At 45.3% G+C, this 13,951-nt stretch overlaps 10 non-coding genes and 1 pseudogene across 10 annotated transcripts; all 11 read right to left on the reverse strand.

Moving 5' to 3' along the window:
- Positions 1 to 287: 287 nt before the first annotated feature.
- LOC141236292 (U2 spliceosomal RNA) lies at positions 288 to 478 on the reverse strand. Its single transcript, XR_012301983.1, has one exon. It is a non-coding gene; the product is annotated as a U2 spliceosomal RNA (small nuclear RNA).
- Positions 479 to 1,593: 1,115 nt separating this feature from the next.
- Positions 1,594 to 1,784, reverse strand: LOC141236159 (U2 spliceosomal RNA). Its single transcript, XR_012301853.1, has one exon. It is a non-coding gene; the product is annotated as a U2 spliceosomal RNA (small nuclear RNA).
- Positions 1,785 to 2,896: 1,112 nt separating this feature from the next.
- LOC141236170 (U2 spliceosomal RNA) lies at positions 2,897 to 3,087 on the reverse strand. Its single transcript, XR_012301864.1, has one exon. It is a non-coding gene; the product is annotated as a U2 spliceosomal RNA (small nuclear RNA).
- Positions 3,088 to 4,202: 1,115 nt separating this feature from the next.
- LOC141236271 (U2 spliceosomal RNA) lies at positions 4,203 to 4,393 on the reverse strand. Its single transcript, XR_012301962.1, has one exon. It is a non-coding gene; the product is annotated as a U2 spliceosomal RNA (small nuclear RNA).
- A 1,115-nt stretch (positions 4,394 to 5,508) lies between these two features.
- LOC141236364 (U2 spliceosomal RNA) lies at positions 5,509 to 5,693 on the reverse strand. The gene has a single exon (XR_012302038.1). It is a non-coding gene; the product is annotated as a U2 spliceosomal RNA (small nuclear RNA).
- An 802-nt stretch (positions 5,694 to 6,495) lies between these two features.
- On the reverse strand, positions 6,496 to 6,587 carry LOC141235860 (U2 spliceosomal RNA; annotated as a pseudogene).
- Positions 6,588 to 7,702: 1,115 nt separating this feature from the next.
- LOC141236181 (U2 spliceosomal RNA) lies at positions 7,703 to 7,893 on the reverse strand. Its single transcript, XR_012301875.1, has one exon. It is a non-coding gene; the product is annotated as a U2 spliceosomal RNA (small nuclear RNA).
- A 1,115-nt stretch (positions 7,894 to 9,008) lies between these two features.
- On the reverse strand, positions 9,009 to 9,199 carry LOC141236291 (U2 spliceosomal RNA). The gene has a single exon (XR_012301982.1). It is a non-coding gene; the product is annotated as a U2 spliceosomal RNA (small nuclear RNA).
- Positions 9,200 to 10,314: 1,115 nt separating this feature from the next.
- Positions 10,315 to 10,505, reverse strand: LOC141236192 (U2 spliceosomal RNA). Its single transcript, XR_012301886.1, has one exon. It is a non-coding gene; the product is annotated as a U2 spliceosomal RNA (small nuclear RNA).
- A 1,115-nt stretch (positions 10,506 to 11,620) lies between these two features.
- Positions 11,621 to 11,811, reverse strand: LOC141236203 (U2 spliceosomal RNA). Its single transcript, XR_012301897.1, has one exon. It is a non-coding gene; the product is annotated as a U2 spliceosomal RNA (small nuclear RNA).
- Positions 11,812 to 12,926: 1,115 nt separating this feature from the next.
- Positions 12,927 to 13,117, reverse strand: LOC141236215 (U2 spliceosomal RNA). Its single transcript, XR_012301909.1, has one exon. It is a non-coding gene; the product is annotated as a U2 spliceosomal RNA (small nuclear RNA).
- Between the last annotated feature and the right edge of the window lie 834 nt (positions 13,118 to 13,951).

The raw sequence follows: 13,951 nt of genomic DNA on the forward strand, positions 1-13,951 counted from the left end.
GTGAAAGCTCCAAAATGCTTGCCTAATATGTCTGTTTATCCAAAAGGAAGTAAAAAGGGAGAGCTAGAAAGATAGCATTGCATCACATTACATGGCAATGCAATGCACAGTTGCTGAAGTTGAACCAAAATGAGCTTGTAATCTGGCTTCTGCAACTTTGAACATGAAAAATCCAATGAGGAGAAGAAAAGCAAAGCCAAAGAGTCCATCCCAAAATCCGACAAACAAGCAAAATGAACAAAAAACATTGAATTCAATTCTTTCTGATTTTAGAAACTGCATTAAAGAAGGGGTGCACCGGTCCTGGAGATACTGCAATACCAGGTCAATGCGTGGAGTGGACAGAGCAAGCTCTTTTTCCATCTCCCTGTTCTAAAAATCCATTTAATATATGGTCCCCAGATAGGGGACGTATCAGATATTAAACTGATAAGAACAGATACTACACTTGATCTTAGCCAAAAGGCCGAAAAGCGATAACCAGAATTGGTTTCAAACTACGGAGCCACCCAAGGATCCTGAAAAGTCCATTTGTGGAGATGAGCTCCTGGACTCCCGTTAAGAAGACATGTTGTCAACCTCTAGATCCCTTACATGCCTGCACTTTTCGGCTTGCTGCTGCTGCAATCCACGCGTTTTAGATCTGCATAACTCCACCTCTTTAAACACAGCACCTTCACCCCCTGCTGTTCCCACCCGCCTCAACACCGTTGGAAGGGAGGAGAACCAATTAAGGCGGGGGGTGGGGTGGAACGAGCAGCTGTCTACCCTTAGCAGGAGGGCTCCTGATTACATACCTCTCCTGCTGCTGCTGCTGCTGGCTGTCCAGCAGCAGACTGAAGGTGGCTGCTGCTGTGCACAGGTATATAAAGGCTCAGAGCCTATTATGACACGCGCAGCCAGCGTTCCATTGCCACATTCCATCTACTGCAGGCAGGATACCTGGCTGGCTGAATGTCGCTGAGAAGCTCACAGAGACCGCCATAAGCAACAGTTTAACAGAATGCCACAGACTAATCAACCAAACTTTTTGGGTTGGGTTCTCTTTTATAGTCTGCAGGCATTAAATGAAAGAAGTCAGTGTTCCAGCAGAAGGAGACAACGTTTCAGAAAAGGCATTGTAGCAAACCAAAAAAGAAATTTTAAGCGCAGCAGAGTAACCAGCGCACATACCTGTTAGCTCAGGTGAGTTTAAAAGGCTGCTGTTGATAACAAGGGCATTTGCTAAATAGATGGTGTGTGTGCAACAATATACTGAAAGGTCAATTATATTGTGCAGCTTATCTCACCACCTGTAGTTATTTAGGTGAAAGCTCCAAAATGCTTGCCTAATATGTCTGTTTATCCAAAAGGAAGTAAAAAGGGAGAGCTAGAAAGATAGCATTGCATCACATTACATGGCAATGCAATGCACAGTTGCTGAAGTTGAACCAAAATGAGCTTGTAATCTGGCTTCTGCAACTTTGAACATGAAAAATCCAATGAGGAGAAGAAAAGCAAAGCCAAAGAGTCCATCCCAAAATCCGACAAACAAGCAAAATGAACAAAAAACATTGAATTCAATTCTTTCTGATTTTAGAAACTGCATTAAAGAAGGGGTGCACCGGTCCTGGAGATACTGCAATACCAGGTCAATGCGTGGAGTGGACAGAGCAAGCTCTTTTTCCATCTCCCTGTTCTAAAAATCCATTTAATATATGGTCCCCAGATAGGGGACGTATCAGATATTAAACTGATAAGAACAGATACTACACTTGATCTTAGCCAAAAGGCCGAGAAGCGATAACCAGAATTGGTTTCAAACTACGGAGCCACCCAAGGATCCTGAAAAGTCCATTTGTGGAGATGAGCTCCTGGACTCCCGTTAAGAAGACATGTTGTCAACCTCTAGATCCCTTACATGCCTGCACTTTTCGGCTTGCTGCTGCTGCAATCCACGCGTTTTAGATCTGCATAACTCCACCTCTTTAAACACAGCACCTTCACCCCCTGCTGTTCCCACCCGCCTCAACACCGTTGGAAGGGAGGAGAACCAATTAAGGCGGGGGGTGGGGTGGAACGAGCAGCTGTCTACCCTTAGCAGGAGGGCTCCTGATTACATACCTCTCCTGCTGCTGCTGCTGGCTGTCCAGCAGCAGACTGAAGGTGGCTGCTGCTGTGCACAGGTATATAAAGGCTCAGAGCCTATTATGACACGCGCAGCCAGCGTTCCATTGCCACATTCCATCTACTGCAGGCAGGATACCTGGCTGGCTGAATGTCGCTGAGAAGCTCACAGAGACCGCCATAAGCAACAGTTTAACAGAATGCCACAGACTAATCAACCAAACTTTTTGGGTTGGGTTCTCTTTTATAGTCTGCAGGCATTAAATGAAAGAAGTCAGTGTTCCAGCAGAAGGAGACAACGTTTCAGAAAAGGCATTGTAGCAAACCAAAAAAGAAATTTTAAGCGCAGCAGAGTAACCAGCGCACATACCTGTTAGCTCAGGTGAGTTTAAAAGGCTGCTGTTGATAACAAGGGCATTTGCTAAATAGATGGTGTGTGTGCAACAATATACTGAAAGGTCAATTATATTGTGCAGCTTATCTCACCACCTGTAGTTATTTAGGTGAAAGCTCCAAAATGCTTGCCTAATATGTCTGTTTATCCAAAAGGAAGTAAAAAGGGAGAGCTAGAAAGATAGCATTGCATCACATTACATGGCAATGCAATGCACAGTTGCTGAAGTTGAACCAAAATGAGCTTGTAATCTGGCTTCTGCAACTTTGAACATGAAAAATCCAATGAGGAGAAGAAAAGCAAAGCCAAAGAGTCCATCCCAAAATCCGACAAACAAGCAAAATGAACAAAAAACATTGAATTCAATTCTTTCTGATTTTAGAAACTGCATTAAAGAAGGGGTGCACCGGTCCTGGAGATACTGCAATACCAGGTCAATGCGTGGAGTGGACAGAGCAAGCTCTTTTTCCATCTCCCTGTTCTAAAAATCCATTTAATATATGGTCCCCAGATAGGGGACGTATCAGATATTAAACTGATAAGAACAGATACTACACTTGATCTTAGCCAAAAGGCCGAGAAGCGATAACCAGAATTGGTTTCAAACTACGGAGCCACCCAAGGATCCTGAAAAGTCCATTTGTGGAGATGAGCTCCTGGACTCCCGTTAAGAAGACATGTTGTCAACCTCTAGATCCCTTACATGCCTGCACTTTTCGGCTTGCTGCTGCTGCAATCCACGCGTTTTAGATCTGCATATCTCCACCTCTTTAAACACAGCACCTTCACCCCCTGCTGTTCCCACCCGCCTCAACACCGTTGGAAGGGAGGAGAACCAATTAAGGCGGGGGGTGGGGTGGAACGAGCAGCTGTCTACCCTTAGCAGGAGGGCTCCTGATTACATACCTCTCCTGCTGCTGCTGCTGCTGGCTGTCCAGCAGCAGACTGAAGGTGGCTGCTGCTGTGCACAGGTATATAAAGGCTCAGAGCCTATTATGACACGCGCAGCCAGCGTTCCATTGCCACATTCCATCTACTGCAGGCAGGATACCTGGCTGGCTGAATGTCGCTGAGAAGCTCACAGAGACCGCCATAAGCAACAGTTTAACAGAATGCCACAGACTAATCAACCAAACTTTTTGGGTTGGGTTCTCTTTTATAGTCTGCAGGCATTAAATGAAAGAAGTCAGTGTTCCAGCAGAAGGAGACAACGTTTCAGAAAAGGCATTGTAGCAAACCAAAAAAGAAATTTTAAGCGCAGCAGAGTAACCAGCGCACATACCTGTTAGCTCAGGTGAGTTTAAAAGGCTGCTGTTGATAACAAGGGCATTTGCTAAATAGATGGTGTGTGTGCAACAATATACTGAAAGGTCAATTATATTGTGCAGCTTATCTCACCACCTGTAGTTATTTAGGTGAAAGCTCCAAAATGCTTGCCTAATATGTCTGTTTATCCAAAAGGAAGTAAAAAGGGAGAGCTAGAAAGATAGCATTGCATCACATTACATGGCAATGCAATGCACAGTTGCTGAAGTTGAACCAAAATGAGCTTGTAATCTGGCTTCTGCAACTTTGAACATGAAAAATCCAATGAGGAGAAGAAAAGCAAAGCCAAAGAGTCCATCCCAAAATCCGACAAACAAGCAAAATGAACAAAAAACATTGAATTCAATTCTTTCTGATTTTAGAAACTGCATTAAAGAAGGGGTGCACCGGTCCTGGAGATACTGCAATACCAGGTCAATGCGTAGAGTGGACAGAGCAAGCTCTTTTTCCATCTCCCTGTTCTAAAAATCCATTTAATATATGGTCCCCAGATAGGGGACGTATCAGATATTAAACTGATAAGAACAGATACTACACTTGATCTTAGCCAAAAGGCCGAGAAGCGATAACCAGAATTGGTTTCAAACTACGGAGCCACCCAAGGATCCTGAAAAGTCCATTTGTGGAGATGAGCTCCTGGACTCCCGTTAAGAAGACATGTTGTCAACCTCTAGATCCCTTACATGCCTGCACTTTTCGGCTTGCTGCTGCTGCAATCCACGCGTTTTAGATCTGCATAACTCCACCTCTTTAAACACAGCACCTTCACCCCCTGCTGTTCCCACCCGCCTCAACACCGTTGGAAGGGAGGAGAACCAATTAAGGCGGGGGGTGGGGTGGAACGAGCAGCTGTCTACCCTTAGCAGGAGGGCTCCTGATTACATACCTCTCCTGCTGCTGCTGCTGCTGGCTGTCCAGCAGCAGACTGAAGGTGGCTGCTGCTGTGCACAGGTATATAAAGGCTCAGAGCCTATTATGACACGCGCAGCCAGCGTTCCATTGCCACATTCCATCTACTGCAGGCAGGATACCTGGCTGGCTGAATGTCGCTGAGAAGCTCACAGAGACCGCCATAAGCAACAGTTTAACAGAATGCCACAGACTAATCAACCAAACTTTTTGGGTTGGGTTCTCTTTTATAGTCTGCAGGCATTAAATGAAAGAAGTCAGTGTTCCAGCAGAAGGAGACAACGTTTCAGAAAAGGCATTGTAGCAAACCAAAAAAGAAATTTTAAGCGCAGCAGAGTAACCAGCGCAAATACCTGTTAGCTCAGGTGAGTTTAAAAGGCTGCTGTTGATAACAAGGGCATTTGCTAAATAGATGGTGTGTGTGCAACAATATACTGAAAGGTCAATTATATTGTGCAGCTTATCTCACCACCTGTAGTTATTTAGGTGAAAGCTCCAAAATGCTTGCCTAATATGTCTGTTTATCCAAAAGGAAGTAAAAAGGGAGAGCTAGAAAGATAGCATTGCATCACATTACATGGCAATGCAATGCACAGTTGCTGAAGTTGAACCAAAATGAGCTTGTAATCTGGCTTCTGCAACTTTGAACATGAAAAATCCAATGAGGAGAAGAAAAGCAAAGCCAAAGAGTCCATCCCAAAATCCGACAAACAAGCAAAATGAACAAAAAACATTGAATTCAATTCTTTCTGATTTTAGAAACTGCATTAAAGAAGGGGTGCACCGGTCCTGGAGATACTGCAATACCAGGTCAATGCGTGGAGTGGACAGAGCAAGCTCTTTTTCCATCTCCCTGTTCTAAAAATCCATTTAATATATGGTCCCCAGATAGGGGACGTATCAGATATTAAACTGATAAGAACAGATTTTTTTTTTTTTTTTTTATCGAAAGCCCGAATTCGTGTACAAAACCCGAGTGCGCTTAAAAAAGTGACAAGTGCCACAAAAAAAAGTGCACTAGGATGCTGGTCTTCTTGAAACCCTCTCCAAAAGGAGAAGGGTCCCCCAAACCATTCCCCGTCCCTCCGAGCCAGAAGGCCACAGCGAGGCACAGGGACAAATAGCCACCTCCAGCCGGAGCCAGAGGCGACCCAATCTTACCCTCAATACCTGCCTGAGTTCTCACCCGAGCAAGGCACTGGGAGCCAAAGACTGTGCTCCCCTCCCGGAAGAGGGGATCCAAAAACGCTCTCCTCCCGAAAGAGGAGAGCCAGGGGGGTTCAGGGGGGAGCGGAACCTGATGGCCACACACTCCCCCCCTAGACCTGCCAAGAGAGGAACCCGTAAGGGAACCGCATCCCGACAAAATCCTAGTAAGGACGTGGACACACGTGAAAAAGTGGACACACAGTGACAAAAAAAAAAAATTAAATAAATAGTGAAGGTTTCACAGTATAATACTGCCCGGACCTTCGACCGGGAATTGAAAAATTCCCCATCCTAAGGCCAGAAGGCCCGGAATAAGGGTGTGTGTGAAGAAAGAAATATTGAAGTGCTAGTGCAAATGTGCCATAAACTCAAGTGGGGTTCCCAATCCCAGTGAGTTAAGGCACCCCAGGGTCACCACTCCTGGGGCACTTCACACTTCGGGCTTTCGATCTTCCCCGGCCCAATGGCGTCGATCCTGGGGGGCCATGCTTTCCACCAGATGACTATATTAGCCACCTGGCGTACTAACAAGCGCCTAAACCCCAGTGTGCATAATGTATCAATCTACTAGGGCGGCCAACATCCAAAACCGCCTTTTCGAAAGATACTACACTTGATCTTAGCCAAAAGGCCGAGAAGCGATAACCAGAATTGGTTTCAAACTACGGAGCCACCCAAGGATCCTGAAAAGTCCATTTGTGGAGATGAGCTCCTGGACTCCCGTTAAGAAGACATGTTGTCAACCTCTAGATCCCTTACATGCCTGCACTTTTCGGCTTGCTGCTGCTGCAATCCACGCGTTTTAGATCTGCATAACTCCACCTCTTTAAACACAGCACCTTCACCCCCTGCTGTTCCCACCCGCCTCAACACCGTTGGAAGGGAGGAGAACCAATTAAGGCAGGGGGTGGGGTGGAACGAGCAGCTGTCTACCCTTAGCAGGAGGGCTCCTGATTACATACCTCTCCTGCTGCTGCTGCTGCTGGCTGTCCAGCAGCAGACTGAAGGTGGCTGCTGCTGTGCACAGGTATATAAAGGCTCAGAGCCTATTATGACACGCGCAGCCAGCGTTCCATTGCCACATTCCATCTACTGCAGGCAGGATACCTGGCTGGCTGAATGTCGCTGAGAAGCTCACAGAGACCGCCATAAGCAACAGTTTAACAGAATGCCACAGACTAATCAACCAAACTTTTTGGGTTGGGTTCTCTTTTATAGTCTGCAGGCATTAAATGAAAGAAGTCAGTGTTCCAGCAGAAGGAGACAACGTTTCAGAAAAGGCATTGTAGCAAACCAAAAAAGAAATTTTAAGCGCAGCAGAGTAACCAGCGCACATACCTGTTAGCTCAGGTGAGTTTAAAAGGCTGCTGTTGATAACAAGGGCATTTGCTAAATAGATGGTGTGTGTGCAACAATATACTGAAAGGTCAATTATATTGTGCAGCTTATCTCACCACCTGTAGTTATTTAGGTGAAAGCTCCAAAATGCTTGCCTAATATGTCTGTTTATCCAAAAGGAAGTAAAAAGGGAGAGCTAGAAAGATAGCATTGCATCACATTACATGGCAATGCAATGCACAGTTGCTGAAGTTGAACCAAAATGAGCTTGTAATCTGGCTTCTGCAACTTTGAACATGAAAAATCCAATGAGGAGAAGAAAAGCAAAGCCAAAGAGTCCATCCCAAAATCCGACAAACAAGCAAAATGAACAAAAAACATTGAATTCAATTCTTTCTGATTTTAGAAACTGCATTAAAGAAGGGGTGCACCGGTCCTGGAGATACTGCAATACCAGGTCAATGCGTGGAGTGGACAGAGCAAGCTCTTTTTCCATCTCCCTGTTCTAAAAATCCATTTAATATATGGTCCCCAGATAGGGGACGTATCAGATATTAAACTGATAAGAACAGATACTACACTTGATCTTAGCCAAAAGGCCGAGAAGCGATAACCAGAATTGGTTTCAAACTACGGAGCCACCCAAGGATCCTGAAAAGTCCATTTGTGGAGATGAGCTCCTGGACTCCCGTTAAGAAGACATGTTGTCAACCTCTAGATCCCTTACATGCCTGCACTTTTCGGCTTGCTGCTGCTGCAATCCACGCGTTTTAGATCTGCATAACTCCACCTCTTTAAACACAGCACCTTCACCCCCTGCTGTTCCCACCCGCCTCAACACCGTTGGAAGGGAGGAGAACCAATTAAGGCGGGGGGTGGGGTGGAACGAGCAGCTGTCTACCCTTAGCAGGAGGGCTCCTGATTACATACCTCTCCTGCTGCTGCTGCTGCTGGCTGTCCAGCAGCAGACTGAAGGTGGCTGCTGCTGTGCACAGGTATATAAAGGCTCAGAGCCTATTATGACACGCGCAGCCAGCGTTCCATTGCCACATTCCATCTACTGCAGGCAGGATACCTGGCTGGCTGAATGTCGCTGAGAAGCTCACAGAGACCGCCATAAGCAACAGTTTAACAGAATGCCACAGACTAATCAACCAAACTTTTTGGGTTGGGTTCTCTTTTATAGTCTGCAGGCATTAAATGAAAGAAGTCAGTGTTCCAGCAGAAGGAGACAACGTTTCAGAAAAGGCATTGTAGCAAACCAAAAAAGAAATTTTAAGCGCAGCAGAGTAACCAGCGCACATACCTGTTAGCTCAGGTGAGTTTAAAAGGCTGCTGTTGATAACAAGGGCATTTGCTAAATAGATGGTGTGTGTGCAACAATATACTGAAAGGTCAATTATATTGTGCAGCTTATCTCACCACCTGTAGTTATTTAGGTGAAAGCTCCAAAATGCTTGCCTAATATGTCTGTTTATCCAAAAGGAAGTAAAAAGGGAGAGCTAGAAAGATAGCATTGCATCACATTACATGGCAATGCAATGCACAGTTGCTGAAGTTGAACCAAAATGAGCTTGTAATCTGGCTTCTGCAACTTTGAACATGAAAAATCCAATGAGGAGAAGAAAAGCAAAGCCAAAGAGTCCATCCCAAAATCCGACAAACAAGCAAAATGAACAAAAAACATTGAATTCAATTCTTTCTGATTTTAGAAACTGCATTAAAGAAGGGGTGCACCGGTCCTGGAGATACTGCAATACCAGGTCAATGCGTGGAGTGGACAGAGCAAGCTCTTTTTCCATCTCCCTGTTCTAAAAATCCATTTAATATATGGTCCCCACATAGGGGACGTATCAAATATTAAACTGATAAGAACAGATACTACACTTGATCTTAGCCAAAAGGCCGAGAAGCGATAACCAGAATTGGTTTCAAACTACGGAGCCACCCAAGGATCCTGAAAAGTCCATTTGTGGAGATGAGCTCCTGGACTCCCGTTAAGAAGACATGTTGTCAACCTCTAGATCCCTTACATGCCTGCACTTTTCGGCTTGCTGCTGCTGCAATCCACGCGTTTTAGATCTGCATAACTCCACCTCTTTAAACACAGCACCTTCACCCCCTGCTGTTCCCACCCGCCTCAACACCGTTGGAAGGGAGGAGAACCAATTAAGGCGGGGGGTGGGGTGGAACGAGCAGCTGTCTACCCTTAGCAGGAGGGCTCCTGATTACATACCTCTCCTGCTGCTGCTGCTGCTGGCTGTCCAGCAGCAGACTGAAGGTGGCTGCTGCTGTGCACAGGTATATAAAGGCTCAGAGCCTATTATGACACGCGCAGCCAGCGTTCCATTGCCACATTCCATCTACTGCAGGCAGGATACCTGGCTGGCTGAATGTCGCTGAGAAGCTCACAGAGACCGCCATAAGCAACAGTTTAACAGAATGCCACAGACTAATCAACCAAACTTTTTGGGTTGGGTTCTCTTTTATAGTCTGCAGGCATTAAATGAAAGAAGTCAGTGTTCCAGCAGAAGGAGACAACGTTTCAGAAAAGGCATTGTAGCAAACCAAAAAAGAAATTTTAAGCGCAGCAGAGTAACCAGCGCACATACCTGTTAGCTCAGGTGAGTTTAAAAGGCTGCTGTTGATAACAAGGGCATTTGCTAAATAGATGGTGTGTGTGCAACAATATACTGAAAGGTCAATTATATTGTGCAGCTTATCTCACCACCTGTAGTTATTTAGGTGAAAGCTCCAAAATGCTTGCCTAATATGTCTGTTTATCCAAAAGGAAGTAAAAAGGGAGAGCTAGAAAGATAGCATTGCATCACATTACATGGCAATGCAATGCACAGTTGCTGAAGTTGAACCAAAATGAGCTTGTAATCTGGCTTCTGCAACTTTGAACATGAAAAATCCAATGAGGAGAAGAAAAGCAAAGCCAAAGAGTCCATCCCAAAATCCGACAAACAAGCAAAATGAACAAAAAACATTGAATTCAATTCTTTCTGATTTTAGAAACTGCATTAAAGAAGGGGTGCACCGGTCCTGGAGATACTGCAATACCAGGTCAATGCGTGGAGTGGACAGAGCAAGCTCTTTTTCCATCTCCCTGTTCTAAAAATCCATTTAATATATGGTCCCCAGATAGGGGACGTATCAGATATTAAACTGATAAGAACAGATACTACACTTGATCTTAGCCAAAAGGCCGAGAAGCGATAACCAGAATTGGTTTCAAACTACGGAGCCACCCAAGGATCCTGAAAAGTCCATTTGTGGAGATGAGCTCCTGGACTCCCGTTAAGAAGACATGTTGTCAACCTCTAGATCCCTTACATGCCTGCACTTTTCGGCTTGCTGCTGCTGCAATCCACGCGTTTTAGATCTGCATAACTCCACCTCTTTAAACACAGCACCTTCACCCCCTGCTGTTCCCACCCGCCTCAACACCGTTGGAAGGGAGGAGAACCAATTAAGGCGGGGGGTGGGGTGGAACGAGCAGCTGTCTACCCTTAGCAGGAGGGCTCCTGATTACATACCTCTCCTGCTGCTGCTGCTGCTGGCTGTCCAGCAGCAGACTGAAGGTGGCTGCTGCTGTGCACAGGTATATAAAGGCTCAGAGCCTATTATGACACGCGCAGCCAGCGTTCCATTGCCACATTCCATCTACTGCAGGCAGGATACCTGGCTGGCTGAATGTCGCTGAGAAGCTCACAGAGACCGCCATAAGCAACAGTTTAACAGAATGCCACAGACTAATCAACCAAACTTTTTGGGTTGGGTTCTCTTTTATAGTCTGCAGGCATTAAATGAAAGAAGTCAGTGTTCCAGCAGAAGGAGACAACGTTTCAGAAAAGGCATTGTAGCAAACCAAAAAAGAAATTTTAAGCGCAGCAGAGTAACCAGCGCACATACCTGTTAGCTCAGGTGAGTTTAAAAGGCTGCTGTTGATAACAAGGGCATTTGCTAAATAGATGGTGTGTGTGCAACAATATACTGAAAGGTCAATTATATTGTGCAGCTTATCTCACCACCTGTAGTTATTTAGGTGAAAGCTCCAAAATGCTTGCCTAATATGTCTGTTTATCCAAAAGGAAGTAAAAAGGGAGAGCTAGAAAGATAGCATTGCATCACATTACATGGCAATGCAATGCACAGTTGCTGAAGTTGAACCAAAATGAGCTTGTAATCTGGCTTCTGCAACTTTGAACATGAAAAATCCAATGAGGAGAAGAAAAGCAAAGCCAAAGAGTCCATCCCAAAATCCGACAAACAAGCAAAATGAACAAAAAACATTGAATTCAATTCTTTCTGATTTTAGAAACTGCATTAAAGAAGGGGTGCACCGGTCCTGGAGATACTGCAATACCAGGTCAATGCGTGGAGTGGACAGAGCAAGCTCTTTTTCCATCTCCCTGTTCTAAAAATCCATTTAATATATGGTCCCCAGATAGGGGACGTATCAGATATTAAACTGATAAGAACAGATACTACACTTGATCTTAGCCAAAAGGCCGAGAAGCGATAACCAGAATTGGTTTCAAACTACGGAGCCACCCAAGGATCCTGAAAAGTCCATTTGTGGAGATGAGCTCCTGGACTCCCGTTAAGAAGACATGTTGTCAACCTCTAGATCCCTTACATGCCTGCACTTTTCGGCTTGCTGCTGCTGCAATCCACGCGTTTTAGATCTGCATAACTCCACCTCTTTAAACACAGCACCTTCACCCCCTGCTGTTCCCACCCGCCTCAACACCGTTGGAAGGGAGGAGAACCAATTAAGGCGGGGGGTGGGGTGGAACGAGCAGCTGTCTACCCTTAGCAGGAGGGCTCCTGATTACATACCTCTCCTGCTGCTGCTGCTGCTGGCTGTCCAGCAGCAGACTGAAGGTGGCTGCTGCTGTGCACAGGTATATAAAGGCTCAGAGCCTATTATGACACGCGCAGCCAGCGTTCCATTGCCACATTCCATCTACTGCAGGCAGGATACCTGGCTGGCTGAATGTCGCTGAGAAGCTCACAGAGACCGCCATAAGCAACAGTTTAACAGAATGCCACAGACTAATCAACCAAACTTTTTGGGTTGGGTTCTCTTTTATAGTCTGCAGGCATTAAATGAAAGAAGTCAGTGTTCCAGCAGAAGGAGACAACGTTTCAGAAAAGGCATTGTAGCAAACCAAAAAAGAAATTTTAAGCGCAGCAGAGTAACCAGTGCACATACCTGTTAGCTCAGGTGAGTTTAAAAGGCTGCTGTTGATAACAAGGGCATTTGCTAAATAGATGGTGTGTGTACAACAATATACTGAAAGGTCAATTATATTGTGCAGCTTATCTCACCACCTGTAGTTATTTAGGTGAAAGCTCCAAAATGCTTGCCTAATATGTCTGTTTATCCAAAAGGAAGTAAAAAGGGAGAGCTAGAAAGATAGCATTGCATCACATTACATGGCAATGCAATGCACAGTTGCTGAAGTTGAACCAAAATGAGCTTGTAATCTGGCTTCTGCAACTTTGAACATGAAAAATCCAATGAGGAGAAGAAAAGCAAAGCCAAAGAGTCCATCCCAAAATCCGACAAACAAGCAAAATGAACAAAAAACATTGAATTCAATTCTTTCTGATTTTAGAAACTGCATTAAAGAAGGGGTGCACCGGTCCTGGAGATACTGCAATACCAGGTCAATGCGTGGAGTGGACAGAGCAAGCTCTTTTTCCATCTCCCTGTTCTAAAAATCCATTTAATATATGGTCCCCAGATAGGGGACGTATCAGATATTAAACTGATAAGAACAGATACTACACTTGATCTTAGCCAAAAGGCCGAGAAGCGATAACCAGAATTGGTTTCAAACTACGGAGCCACCCAAGGATCCTGAAAAGTCCATTTGTGGAGATGAGCTCCTGGACTCCCGTTAAGAAGACATGTTGTCAACCTCTAGATCCCTTACATGCCTGCACTTTTCGGCTTGCTGCTGCTGCAATCCACGCGTTTTAGATCTGCATAACTCCACCTCTTTAAACACAGCACCTTCACCCCCTGCTGTTCCCACCCGCCTCAACAACGTTGGAAGGGAGGAGAACCAATTAAGGCGGGGGGTGGGGTGGAATGAGCAGCTGTCTACCCTTAGCAGGAGGGCTCCTGATTACATACCTCTCCTGCTGCTGCTGCTGCTGGCTGTCCAGCAGCAGACTGAAGGTGGCTGCTGCTGTGCACAGGTATATAAAGGCTCAGAGCCTATTATGACACGCGCAGCCAGCGTTCCATTGCCACATTCCACCTACTGCAGGCAGGATACCTGGCTGGCTGAATGTCGCTGAGAAGCTCACAGAGACCGCCATAAGCAACAGTTTAACAGAATGCCACAGACTAATCAACCAAACTTTTTGGGTTGGGTTCTCTTTTATAGTCTGCATGCATTAAATGAAAGAAGTCAGTGTTCCAGCAGAAGGAGACAACGTTTCAGAAAAGGCATTGTAGCAAACCAAAAAAGAAATTTTAAGCGCAGCAGAGTAACCAGCGCACATACCTGTTAGCTCAGGTGAGTTTAAAAGGCTGCTGTTGATAACAAGGGCATTTGCTAAATAGATGGTGTGTGTGCAACAATATACTGAAAGGTCAATTATATTGTGCAGCTTATCTCACCACCTGTAGTTATTTAGGTGAAA

This window comes from Phyllobates terribilis, unplaced genomic scaffold, assembly GCF_046119375.1.
Source record: "Phyllobates terribilis strain yellow unplaced genomic scaffold, ASM4611937v1 Scaffold_693__1_contigs__length_808095, whole genome shotgun sequence".
In the NCBI taxonomy this organism is placed as follows: Eukaryota; Metazoa; Chordata; class Amphibia; order Anura; family Dendrobatidae; genus Phyllobates; species Phyllobates terribilis.